This window comes from Aquarana catesbeiana, linkage group LG08, assembly GCF_042186555.1.
Source record: "Aquarana catesbeiana isolate 2022-GZ linkage group LG08, ASM4218655v1, whole genome shotgun sequence".
NCBI lineage: Eukaryota > Metazoa > Chordata > Amphibia > Anura > Ranidae > Aquarana > Aquarana catesbeiana.
In genome coordinates, this window is record NC_133331.1 from 164,041,019 (window position 1) to 164,053,205 (window position 12,187).

Genomic DNA, 12,187 nt, shown 5'->3' on the forward strand with positions numbered 1-12,187 from the left:
AAATAAAAATAAATAAAATAAAATACATTTAAAAAAAAAAAAAAAAAAAGTATAAAATAAAACACCACAAGATGTAGAAAAACTCACCTGCAAGTGAATACAGCAGGGAGGGGAGTGGTGTATTATGTGAGATTCTTTACGATTCTGAGGCAGTCATAAAAACCACAAATAAACAGCATGATATGAAGGAGGATCACAATCTTCATCATGTTATTTAAAACACCATCTAGCAATTACTTCTACTTTGGCTAATCTACCGGGGAAAAAATGCATCTAAAACTAAACAGTAATACAACCTATCCGTGGGAACATGATGCATACCTGCCTGTTTGTAGCAGAAAAATCCAGCAAGAACACCCTGCAATCATCTCAAGAAAGGGTTTTGATTTTTAGATCTGCTTTAATTCACCATTACTGCATGCAGAACTATGCCGGTATGTCTGCACATTTCAGAGGTTTACTTCCAGAAGCATTCCTAATTCATCTGCTGTATACCTTCAGCTGGACTCTGACCATTAAAAAGTACATCAGCTAGCAGGCTGAGCCATTGTTTACATAGCCTGGCCTCATCAGGATTACACGGCTTTCCATGCCCTTTTAGCTGGCTTTTTTCAGCATCTGTACACAGCTTCAACTTGTCTGCTAACGGAGCTAAAAAAAAAAAAAAAAAAAAAAAAAAAAAAAAAAAAGCCAGGCACAAAAGGAAGGAGCACCAGGCACATCTAATTAATGAAGACATTCTTTCTCCTGTCAGGTCTGCCAGGCGTTTAGCTCATGTATGAACTTGCTCACTTCAGGCTTTCCAGAAATAAATAAATAAAGCTCTCCAGGAAAGGTTAAAAGCTCCTATTTATTGTCAGTCTCCTTTGCATGGTATTATCAGGGCAGATTTAACCCAGTGCCTAATGCAGAGGTGCCAGACAGTACTGTCTGCTTTAGGAAAAGGTGAAAGCGTGCCTCACAAAAGACAAAAAGGAGCAAAACGCACACAAGACTTGTGAGAAGGGCAAACATGGAATTAAAGAGGCTCAAAAGATACAAGATGCTTGATGTAGCCTGATGTGGTGGTTCGTCTGAACAGGAAAATGATCATACGTCTGTGATCATCTCCAGACGGTCCCTGGGAATCCTTTATTGGAATTCACTGTCAGATCAGATTGTCCTGACCCTCTTCAATGGTCTCATAGGCATAAACATGTATGCTAGGCTATTTACGGGAAGAACCTTTGGCTGCCGTGTGCCTGATTGCAATCGAATAACTGTAGGTACATTATCAAATCTGACACAGAAGTTGTAGAATTGGTAGAGGTGCACCGAATGGAACTATTGGTGCAGAAACCGAAAATGCAGGAGGAACTTTGCCAAAAACTGAAAATGACAGTTAAAATTTATATAACCTATAGTAAGATTCGGGTGATCGGACTCAAGCAGTAGGTGTGTTTCCAGTGAGTACACCAGTCCAAAACTGTATTTTAAGGGCGTGGTAGCCCACTTTTAATTAAAAGAAGGAAAGTTCACTTGTACATCAGTTGCCCATGCAGGGGGTTTTTCCACATAAAATGAATTAATGAAAATACCAAGCCGACCTGGCTTACGTGTTGGCAGCATGGCTGCTCCTCTTACCAGTCCTTTGATTGTGTCATTCAGCTCTCTCAGAGCACTTGGCTCTCTAACCTTCAGTCGCAGTGCCCTGCTGCGTGGCCCACCTCTGGCCTAAGGATTGGGGTTCTCCTGACACTAGGGCTGAAACAACTAATCGATTAATCGACAACTAATCGATTATGAAATTAATTGATTACTATTTTCATAATCGATTAATCGGCCAGTAACATAATGGGGTTAAAAACAAAAAAAACCCACTAAAATGAGCTCTTTATAGTACAAAAAGAGCAAATAATCTCTACTGTAAATAAATTAAATAAACTTCGTTGGTCTACCTGACCATGGTTTGGTTTCAACAGAACCCCTCATTTTCCACTTCTTGATTAGAGTTTGAACACTGCTGATTGGCATTCTCAATTCCTTGGATATCTTTTTATATCCCTTTCCTGTTTTTTTTTTTTACAGTTCAACTACCTTTTCCCGCAGATCCTTTGACAATTCGATTTGACCCCACTAACAATTAGAAAATCGAACAAACGTTCTTAAAATGACATTTTTTGTCATTTGTCGGGGAAGACATGGTTTGTTTTTTTAAATAAAAAATAGATCTCTGAATCTGATGATATTTACCAGATTCCCCCCTTAATAGTCTATACAGTATATCTCCTCTAATAGTATCTACAGAATATCTCTTCTGTTATTCTCAGAGTGGATTAGATATTTTGCTCCCTAACCATATAGTTGGTTATTTATATTTACCACTGCATAGAGATATTTAAGAATAAATAGCCTTTTTTTAAAACTTTACATATTAACTAAATTATACACCACACTTTTTTTTAAGGTTATTAACCGATTAATCGAAACAATAATCGGCCAACTAATCGATTATGGCAATAATCGTTAGTTGCAGCCCTACCTGACACCCCTGATAGGAGCTGACTTGACTCCTGGGACCGAGACCTGCTGTCTTGTGGCTTCTGGCTGGGGCCCCCTGACCCTGGGTGAGACCTTCCATCTCCAAACTGGAAACTGTCTCCAAAATGAGAGCTTTGAGCAATTCTCAGATCTGACTATATAATGACCTTGCACACCTGTGTAGTGAGCCAGGTTGCAGGCCTCTAGCAAAATCTAGACTCAGGAATGAATGAGACTCCTGGATCACCTTTCCCTATAAAACTTATACCAACAGAGCCTGTCTGTCACACATGTACGTATATACACATACATGCACACGCATACAGACACACACACACACACACACACGTATATTATATTCGACTTCTTAATATCATGACTTTAAAAAGGAATATGAATTTATTGTCAGCCATTATCAGCACCTTTAGTGCAAGAAAAGCTCAACAAAAAACGCAACCCTTTAAAAATTCTATGTAGGTCTTCACTGCGTTTCCATTGGTGTTAAAAATCTTACTTGGCGCACTTTTTCAGTTAAAAAGACTGCACCTCCCAGTTGAAATTCATTGAAAACGCAGCAAGAATGCATGCGTTATGTTTTTGATGCGGTTTTTAAAATGACATGACCTACGAAAAACACCATAAGCACAGTATGAGCCCTTTCACACTGCCAGCACCTGGGCGTCGGTGGTAAAGCACTCCTAAAGCGCCTCAAAGAAGCTGCTTGGAGGACTTTTTTTTTACGTCCTGCCAGCACAGCGTCCCAGTGTGAAAGCACTCGGGCTTTCACACTGGAATTCCCGGTGAGGCTATTTTCAGGCGCTTTACAGGTGCTATTTTTAGCGCTAAAATGCCTGAAAAATGCCTCCAGTGTGAAAGGGGTCTAAAATTTCCGTAAAATTGTGGCCAGGGCAATCACATGAACATCCCGAGAGGCTGGTTGTACCCAAGTTGATCGATCAACTTGTGTACATTCAGCCTGCCTATAGATGGTTGGTATCTCGCCGGTCCCTGCTGAACTGGCCGAGATTGGAACAGTCTATGGCCGGCTTTATGACGGGAAGGGAAGAAAGCACCAAACCAGCATAGTGTAGCACAATTTATTACGTAAAATACCATATAAAACAAATAGAACTCACAAGCTGGTGAGGGGGAGAGAGAGGATGATAGTCCGCAGTGGTTTGTAATGAGCTGGGAGCTGTGTGGTGATCCTTGGTGGAGGAGAAAGCCGGCTGTGGTGGGGAGCAAAATGAGCCTGGAGTCTGTGCAGGGAGACTGGTGTCAGGCTGCCCTGTGTGGCTGTGATGGTACATTGAGAAATCAGATATCTGCCCAAAGACTATGTATCCAGCTGGAGAAGTGAGAGGAGCTGTCAGTCCAACCGCTGCGTGAGCCAATCGGGATGCATTTCAGACGCTTAACCACAACTCCATCAGCCTAAGAGGCTTGAGGCTGATGAAGGTGGTGTGGTTAAGCTTCCGAAACGTGTCCTGATAGCACTCACCGCTGTGTGAGCCAATGTGTTTTATATGGCATTTTACTTAATAAATTGTGCTACACTATGCCGCTTTCTTCCCTTCCCTCCCTATTTTTACAGATTGTGGACTTCCAGCCCACAAATGAAAGCAGCCTTGCCAGCACCACAGTGTAAGCCATTTTCTACTAATTTACATTTTTATTCTTATACCTCTGGGAAGAAGTATCTTGTAATACCTCTTTTTTAACCTGGTATAAAGACATTTTATTACTATAGGATGAGCACAGTGTCAGTGCTGTAGTGTTTTTGGTTATGTCTCTATATGGCTGCCTTCAGCATACAGAAACAGCCATTGAGTTTCACCAGCATATGCACTATGTGCATCCTATTGGGAAGCCATGTCCAATTACTACTAGTACAATGAATGAAGGGCATCTGACAATACCGATTCACTAAAAGCTAAGGGATTATTGCTGTGCAAATGTCTACTCAGCTTATTCAAATTCAGCTTATTCAAAGAGCCTCTTCTTGTTACTACTTGACCAGCAATTTCTCTACATCATTGTGTCAGTAGTGCAGAAACATGAACATGTATCCCCAGTGGCTAATAAAACCAAGAAATATGACACAAGCACATATGACCACCAATCAAATAAGAAAAAAGCATAATTTTTTTCATGGAAAATGTAACAGTGTATGTAAAGGCATAAATGTTTTCAGCTTTGGATAAAGGGAGGCTTTTAAACAGTTTTCAGTTTATTTTTAGCTATTTGTGTCCCTTTTGGGGGATAATTCCCTTCACTTTCTGTCCATGAGACAACAGTAAAGGTGAGAAGATCTACCTAGCAGGGACAAAGACAATTAAGAAAAGTTCTATTCTTTCCCTACTCGATCCGCAGCAGAATGTCCTTGGTAACCCCCACAAATGACATAGCTATACATAGACACAGGCTTAATCGACGGTCGTTAATATACACAGCATTGTAGCAATATTGTCTAAATAACAGTTTGAAATTTGGTTATATAAGAGCCCATAAAAGTTACACCCAAAGAGGATCTTGACAAAAATGGAAAGAATGCATCTGGACAATAGCTTTGAGTTTCATCTGCTTCATTTACACACACTGAAAAAGGAGCTGAACACACACATGGGTTACTTGCTTTCTATCCACAACACGCAACAGAAAAAGAAGCGTAGATCCTAATAAAAAAGGAAAAATATACAGTTGTTCTGGCGTCTGGAAAACATTCTTAATATTTCTACAGAGGGGGTATTTCTGCCATTTAGAGATAATCAATGCCTCCATCATTATGGCAATGGAATACAACATAAATCGCTACTACAGAAAAAGACATTTTAGCAGAGCAAGATGTGGAATATAATATAATATAATATAATATAATATATATATTGATTACACACACACAGTAGTGCTCATAAGTTTACATACCCTGGCAGAATTTATGATTTCTTGGCCATTTTTCAGAGAATATGAATGATAACACATGAACTTTGCTTTCACTCATGGTTAGTGTTTAAAACGGCTGAAACCATTTATTATCAAGCAGCTGTGTTTACGCTTTTTAAAATCATAAATGGCAACAGAAACTACCCAAATGACCCCAATCAAAAAAGTTTATATACCCCAGTTCTTAATACCATGTATTGCCTCCTTTAACATCAATGACAGTTTGAAGTCTTTTGTGGTATTTGTGGATGAGGCTCTTTATCTTCTCAGAAGGTAACGCTGCCCATTCCTCTTGGCAAAAAGCCTCCAGTTCCTGTAAATTCTTGGGCTGTCTTGCATGAACTGCACGTTTGAGATCTCCCCAGAGTGGCTCAATGATATTGAGGTCAGGAGACTGAGATGGCCACTCCAGAACCTTCACTTTATTCTGCTGTAGCCAATGACAGGTCGACTTGGCCTTGTTTTTTGTATCATTGTAATGCTGGAATGTCCAAGTACATCCCATGCGCAGCTTCTTGGCCGATGGATGCAAAAGTTCCTACAGTAATTTTTGTCTGTAAGTTTTTTTTCATCTTGCCAACAATTTTGACCAAATTTCATGTGTCTTTGTAGCTCTCACATGCCCAAAACATAAGCGATCCACCTCTGTACCTTTCATCATAGGCCTTGTTGACTCCTCTCCAAATGTAGCCTTTATGGTTGTGGCCAAAAATCTCAATTTTGGTCTCATTACTCCAAATGACTTTGTGCCAGAAGGGTTGAGGCTCGTCTCTGTGCTGTTTGGCGTATTGCAAGCGGGATACTTTGTGGCATTTACGCAGTAATGGCTTTAATCTGGCGACTCGACCATGCAGCCCATCTTTCTTCAAGTGCCTCATTATTGTGCATCTTGAAACAGCCACATCACATGTTTTCAGAGAGTCCTGTATTTCACCTGAAGTTACTTGTGGGTTTTTCTTTGAATCCCAAAAAAATTTCCTGGCGGTTGTGGCTGAAATTTTAGTTGGTCTACCTGACCGTGGTTTGGTTTCAACAGAACCCCTCATTTTCCACTTCTTGATTACAGTTTGAACTTTGCTAATTGGCATTCGCAATTCCTTGGATATCTTTTTATATCCATTTCCTGTTTTATACAGTTCAACTGCCTTTTCCCACAGATCCTTTGACAATTCTTTTGCTTTACCCATGACTCAGAAACTTCAGTGCAGCACTGGATGAAGGATGCAAGGGTCTGTCAGAAACGCACTGGCCTTTTATACACACACATTAATTACAAGCAAACAGATCACAGGTGAGGATGGTTACCTTTTAATAGCCATTCAAACCCCTTTGTGTCAACTTGTGTGCATGTTATCAGGCCAAAATCACCAGGGCATGTAAACTTTTGATCAGGGTGATTTGGGTAGTTTCTGTTAGCATTATGATTTAAAAATAATAAACACTAACCATGAGTGAAAGAAAAGTTTTGTGTTATCATTCAAATTCTCTGAAAAATAAATGGCCACGAAATCAAATTCTGCCAGGCCATGTAAACTTATGAGCACAACTGATACACACACACATATACATATACACACACACACACACGTTATCTCAAGCAAAAAAAAGCAGATCACTCTAAAAAAATATTACATCTGCATATCTGGCAAATCAAGAGTGCAGAGACTGGGTAGCACATTGGTAAAGATATGTAGAACAAGGTTTCTTCTCCACATTACAACCACCTTTATACCCCCTTTTACACCTTTCACTGCCCCCGGTAAAATGAACTTGTTCTACTTGCAATAAAACCAAACTTATCGGCTAGTAAGACCCTTTTTCTGCTACTGTTGTGGCTGAAAACGTCACATGGTAACATTTTTATGGTTAGGCCTTGTTAACATAGGCATACTTAAAAGTGGAAATTTACCCCTAACTTAATAAAAATAACATTCCTTAGCAAAGAACATCAATTTAACATTAATTTATGCTCCCAAACTTAGTGTGTGCTGTAAATTGCCCCCAGCATTGTTCCAGTTTCTTTTTGCTGGAGGCTGTCATTTTGTTGAAGCCCAGAGCCCGTGAACAGCAGTAAATCTTTAGGTTGTCAACAGATCGGCCTCTAGAAATTCAGCACAGTGCCTAAAAATAGAGAGCAACTGAGCATGTGCAGAGCAGGACGAGAGTATTTTAAACAGTATAGGCACTTATTTTTAGGCTCCATTCACACCTAGGCGATTTGAATCAAGGGCAGAATCGCCGCAATTATGTCTGCGATTCCAAATCGTGGGATGCTTTGCGATGCCATCACTTGCTAATGGCACCCCAATCGCAGTGTGATATTGCCATAATAAAATCGTCATGCGCAAAGCTTGATGGGAAAAAAAAGAGCTTCTTTTAGGTGACAGCATCGCCCATTGCCACGGTTTATCAGACAATAATCGCAGCAAAATTCGCACTTCAATTGGGGTGCCATTAAGAAGTAATGGCATCACAAACACGTCCCATGTTTGCCCGCAATTCAAATCGCCTAGGTGTGAATGGAGCCTTAATGTTTTACATAGCTATACCTACAAAGGGGCAAGCCTGAAGTGATCTAGCAGAACTTAATTCTCTGACTGAGGTGTGTACACCCGTGTGAGGGTTGCCTTTTGCCTGCACAGGATGCACTGGCATTCCATGCTTCACATGCAGTCAGTCCCATTCATGTCTATTGGGATGCTGCGGCTCCCAATCTGACATCTGCATTGATGCAGGTGTGTCCTCCCAAACTCACACTGTCTGCATTCAGGGACATGCACAAATGACAGATTGGAAATGTGGCTGTGCCCCTGCAGCTGCTGCGTCCCAAATGGCATGAATGGGACTTGCCTGCATGCAGATGCACAGAAAAACCTGTACATTCCATGCAGGTATAAACACGGCCCAAACACGGGTAAGTGGAACTTCTTGCTTCCAAATAAAATTGATTATTTTTAATCCTCATGCTACTAGCATTAGTAAATGGATAGGAAAATATATCATATTTACTTGTTGTAAACTTTTTTTTTTATTTTTTTTTTACATTTCTTCGGTCATTTGCCAAGGCAGATGATAGGAAATGATGTCATACATCCCAGAAGTCTTCAGGAGGGGAGAAGGAGGGGTTTTCTCAGCTAAGCACACTCTCCTGCCTGCATGCCTGAGCTAAGGGTAGATGGATTCCAGGAAGTAAATGCTACATAAGTAATTTGCCCTTACTCAAGAAATCCATGGTCAGAATAGCTGGGGGGGGGGGCATTTTTCAAAGTGATTTCTCAACAGAATAAAGCATGGAGACATGGCTAGATGGGGGAGTTTGCTTTGAATATCGAAAAGGAATTAAATCGAGTTTTTGGTTTCTAGTACTCAGATGCAGTGAAGATCCACTTTAAGTATGCCTGGGTGAACGAGGCCTTAGGTTCAAAAGGGACACTTACATTTTTTTAAAATTTTTTTTAGTTCAACCAACGAAAAACAAACTATAACAGATAGAAAACCTCCATATACAGAATTCTGTAGCCACTGTTGATCCAGAGGAAGGCAAAAAAAACTTTTATAAAAGCATAGTCCAGATTGCTCCAGCAGGGGAAAAATAAGTTCCCGAGGCTGAGGAATATCACCAACCTTGGCCTCCAGATTGTTATCCTACAACCAATTTTATCAGCATATCACACTTGGTATATCACACATGATGCAACATATTGCAGCAGATATTGTAGCACTGTCTTTCCTAAGAATCTGCCATGGCCTTTAGCAGCGCAATGATAAACGTAAAAGACTAATATGACGTACAGCCCTGTAGGCATTATGTACACAGCTTTAGGTGGCAGCAGCTTTTCCTGCAGCAGACAAACATAACAGTTTTCAAAACATAGAACGAGTAAACAGCAGCAAGTCTTTAACTTTGGAGGGATTTTCTACATAGTAATCAGCTTCAAGACACAGCAATGGTAGGAGATAAATGACTTTCCCTAAAAACACGGCGTGTGACTCTTATCAAATAATGAGAACATCTGAGAACTCCAAGCTGTAAGCCCTCCATGCAATGGAGAGAGGTTTACATGCGGCTGGTCTACAGGCTGTTTATCCTGGCAGAGAATGAAGGGATCCAGTTAGCCATAAACAACAAATGCATGCAGTCAATTGTTTGCCCATTCCCACAATTCCTTGTGCCTGCTGAGCCTCATACTGTGTGATAATTCTGCCCGGGGCGGCTACAGCAGCAGTATTCACTTTAATTAAAAAAAAAAAAAAAAATATATATATATATATATATATATATATATATATACATACATACACACATATATATATATATATATATATATATATATTTTTTTTTTTTTTTTCTCTCATCTCACCTACACACTGCAGTTTCTAGTGTATGTGTATTCTATATAGCACATGTATATACATAGGAGAAGGTGGGGTGTACTTTCAGGGGTTAAGTAAATTTCGGGCTCATAACTAGCATTTTAGTATTTAGCCATAAAAAAGTAAATAAAAAAAATTTTAAAATTTAACTTAAAATTTAAACTTTTGCGGTGAAAGGGCTAAAGCAGCATTAATTCTTCTTCTTAGACCAACTTCAATTTTTTTTTGTTTGTCTGTTTCGTTTTAGAGAGGGATTACACATCTTTCAAGTTTGTGTTGCCCTCCGATTCATTTTCATGATTTCTGATTCATTGTCCTGTTTACTGTTATCACAGAGTGTGAAAGTGCAACAATCCCACATTTTGGGTTGTCACCACAACAGAACAGAGGGGAAATCTTTCAGTGGGGACACTAGTTCTGGTGACAGCTAAAAGTGCCCTCACTTTGGAGAGATTTTCTCTTTTGCATTTTTGCTATAGGACCAGGAAGTGTGGGGAAATCTCCCCCCAATAGGACACAAATGAAAAAAAAGTGGCAATGTTTTAATCCCCCCCCCCTCCCCCAGGTCCCATTTACACTTGTGGTTGGGTGTCAGTAAAAGATGCACATTTAAGTCGTGTTTTTGTCGCCCACAAACGCTCCCTCTCAAGCTACAAAGGCAGTGGAGAGGAGTGTATATAAATGACGCTTGCACGACTGAACAGAAGAAGTCATACCTGCTGTTGGACTGAACGAGGGAGCCCCACAATCACGTGCAATGCATGTGATTGCGCAGAGCTTAAAGTGGTTGTAAAAGCAGAAGGTTTTTAACCTTAATGCATTCTCTGCATTAAAAAGATATTAAAAATTTTTTTTTTTTTTTTTTGTTTCTTTTCAAAATAACAAAACACACTTACCTGCTCTGTGCAGTGGTTTTGCACAGAGCAGCCCCAATGCTCCTCTTCTCAGGTCCCTCGCAGGAGCTCCAGGCCCCTCCTTCTTGCCTAGTGCCCCCATAACAAGCAGCTTGCTATGGGGGCACTTGAGCAGGCTCATTCCTGAGCCTCTGCTCTGAGTGTCCATTCACACATAGCATGGCTCAGCCCCACCCCCGCTATCTCCTCATTGGATCACTGGCTGTGATGGACAATGGCTACCACTGCTATCTCAGCCAATGAAACGGAAGCGACCCAGGAGAGCCCAGGCTCTCGTGCACATCACTGGATCGAGGTGGGGCTCTGGTAAGTTTAAGGGGGGGGGGGGGGGGGCTTCTGCATACAGGTTTTTACCTTCATGCATATAATGCATGAAGGCAAAAAAAAACCTTGAGCCTACATAAAAAGGTATAGGTAAAAAAAAACAAAAAACAAACTTGTGTTTAAGGGTCCCCCCCCCCCCCCCCTTAAATATTTTCCATGAGCCCAATCTGATGTGCAAAAAAACAGCAGCTCTCTCCTCTCTCCCTACTCACTGGACTGTAAATCAAATCTTGTGAGGAGGGGGCAGAGGGCTAGGTCGAGCCATGCTGTGCAAGTCAATGGACAAACAGAGCCCGGTGCAGGATTGAGCCCGCACAAGTGCACCCATAGCTAGCGGCCTGCTATGGGGGCACTTCATAGGGTGGAGGAGTCAGGAGCACCGGGGTGGGGGGACCTCAGAAGAGGAGGATCGGGGCCTGCTCTGTGCAAAACCATTACACAGAGCAGGCAAGTATAACAAGTTTGTCATTTTAAAAAAAATATATTACAAATCGTTTTAATGGGTTAAAACACACAGTGAGGAGGTGGATCTCATCACATGTCAAATGCCCGACATATTGCTCTCCAGAGGGCAAAGCAAGGGTAAACAAGGTTTTACCCAAAATGAAAAACCTTTTGCGATTAGTTCTACTTTAAACGTGATGGATATATGATGCATTGGTTTCTTTTCTTTTTTTTTTCTTTGTTGTTTTCACCTAATGATCTGGCCAGTAAGCCTGTGTTTTTTTCAAACTTGAGTTTATGCTGTAATGCCTCCAGCATTACTCCTGTTTCTTCCTGCTGGAGGCCATTTTGCTAAAGCCCAGCGCCCCTGAGCAGCAGTAAATCTTTAGGCTGTAAGCAGATTGGCCTCTAATGGCTCTGAATTTCAGCACAATGCCTAAAAATAGACAGCAACTGAGCATGGGCAGAGCAAGATAGGGTTTTGCTGGATTTCAAATAGTATAGGCATTTATTTTTTCATATTTTACGTAGCAATACCTGCAAAAAGGAGCCAGCCTGAAGTGATCTAGCATGACTTCATTTCCCAACTTAAGTTCTACTTTTAAATGTTTGCGAGCTTAAAAATAAAACTGCATATGCATTTAATATTTTTTTTCCCAATAGATTAA

General features: G+C 40.7%; 1 protein-coding gene across 6 annotated transcripts in view; it reads right to left on the minus strand.

Moving 5' to 3' along the window:
* The window catches only part of NDST2 (N-deacetylase and N-sulfotransferase 2), a 255,524-nt gene that overhangs the window by 172,854 nt on the left and 70,483 nt on the right, over positions 1-12,187 (minus strand). Inside the window, exon 1 of one of the 6 annotated variants that reach the window (XM_073596668.1) lies at positions 322-569. The exons of the other annotated variants lie outside the window; for them this stretch is intronic. The gene's annotated coding sequence lies outside the window, so the exon portion shown is untranslated. Of the gene's footprint in view, positions 1-321; positions 570-12,187 lie in introns of those variants that run through there. 6 annotated transcript variants of the gene reach the window in all.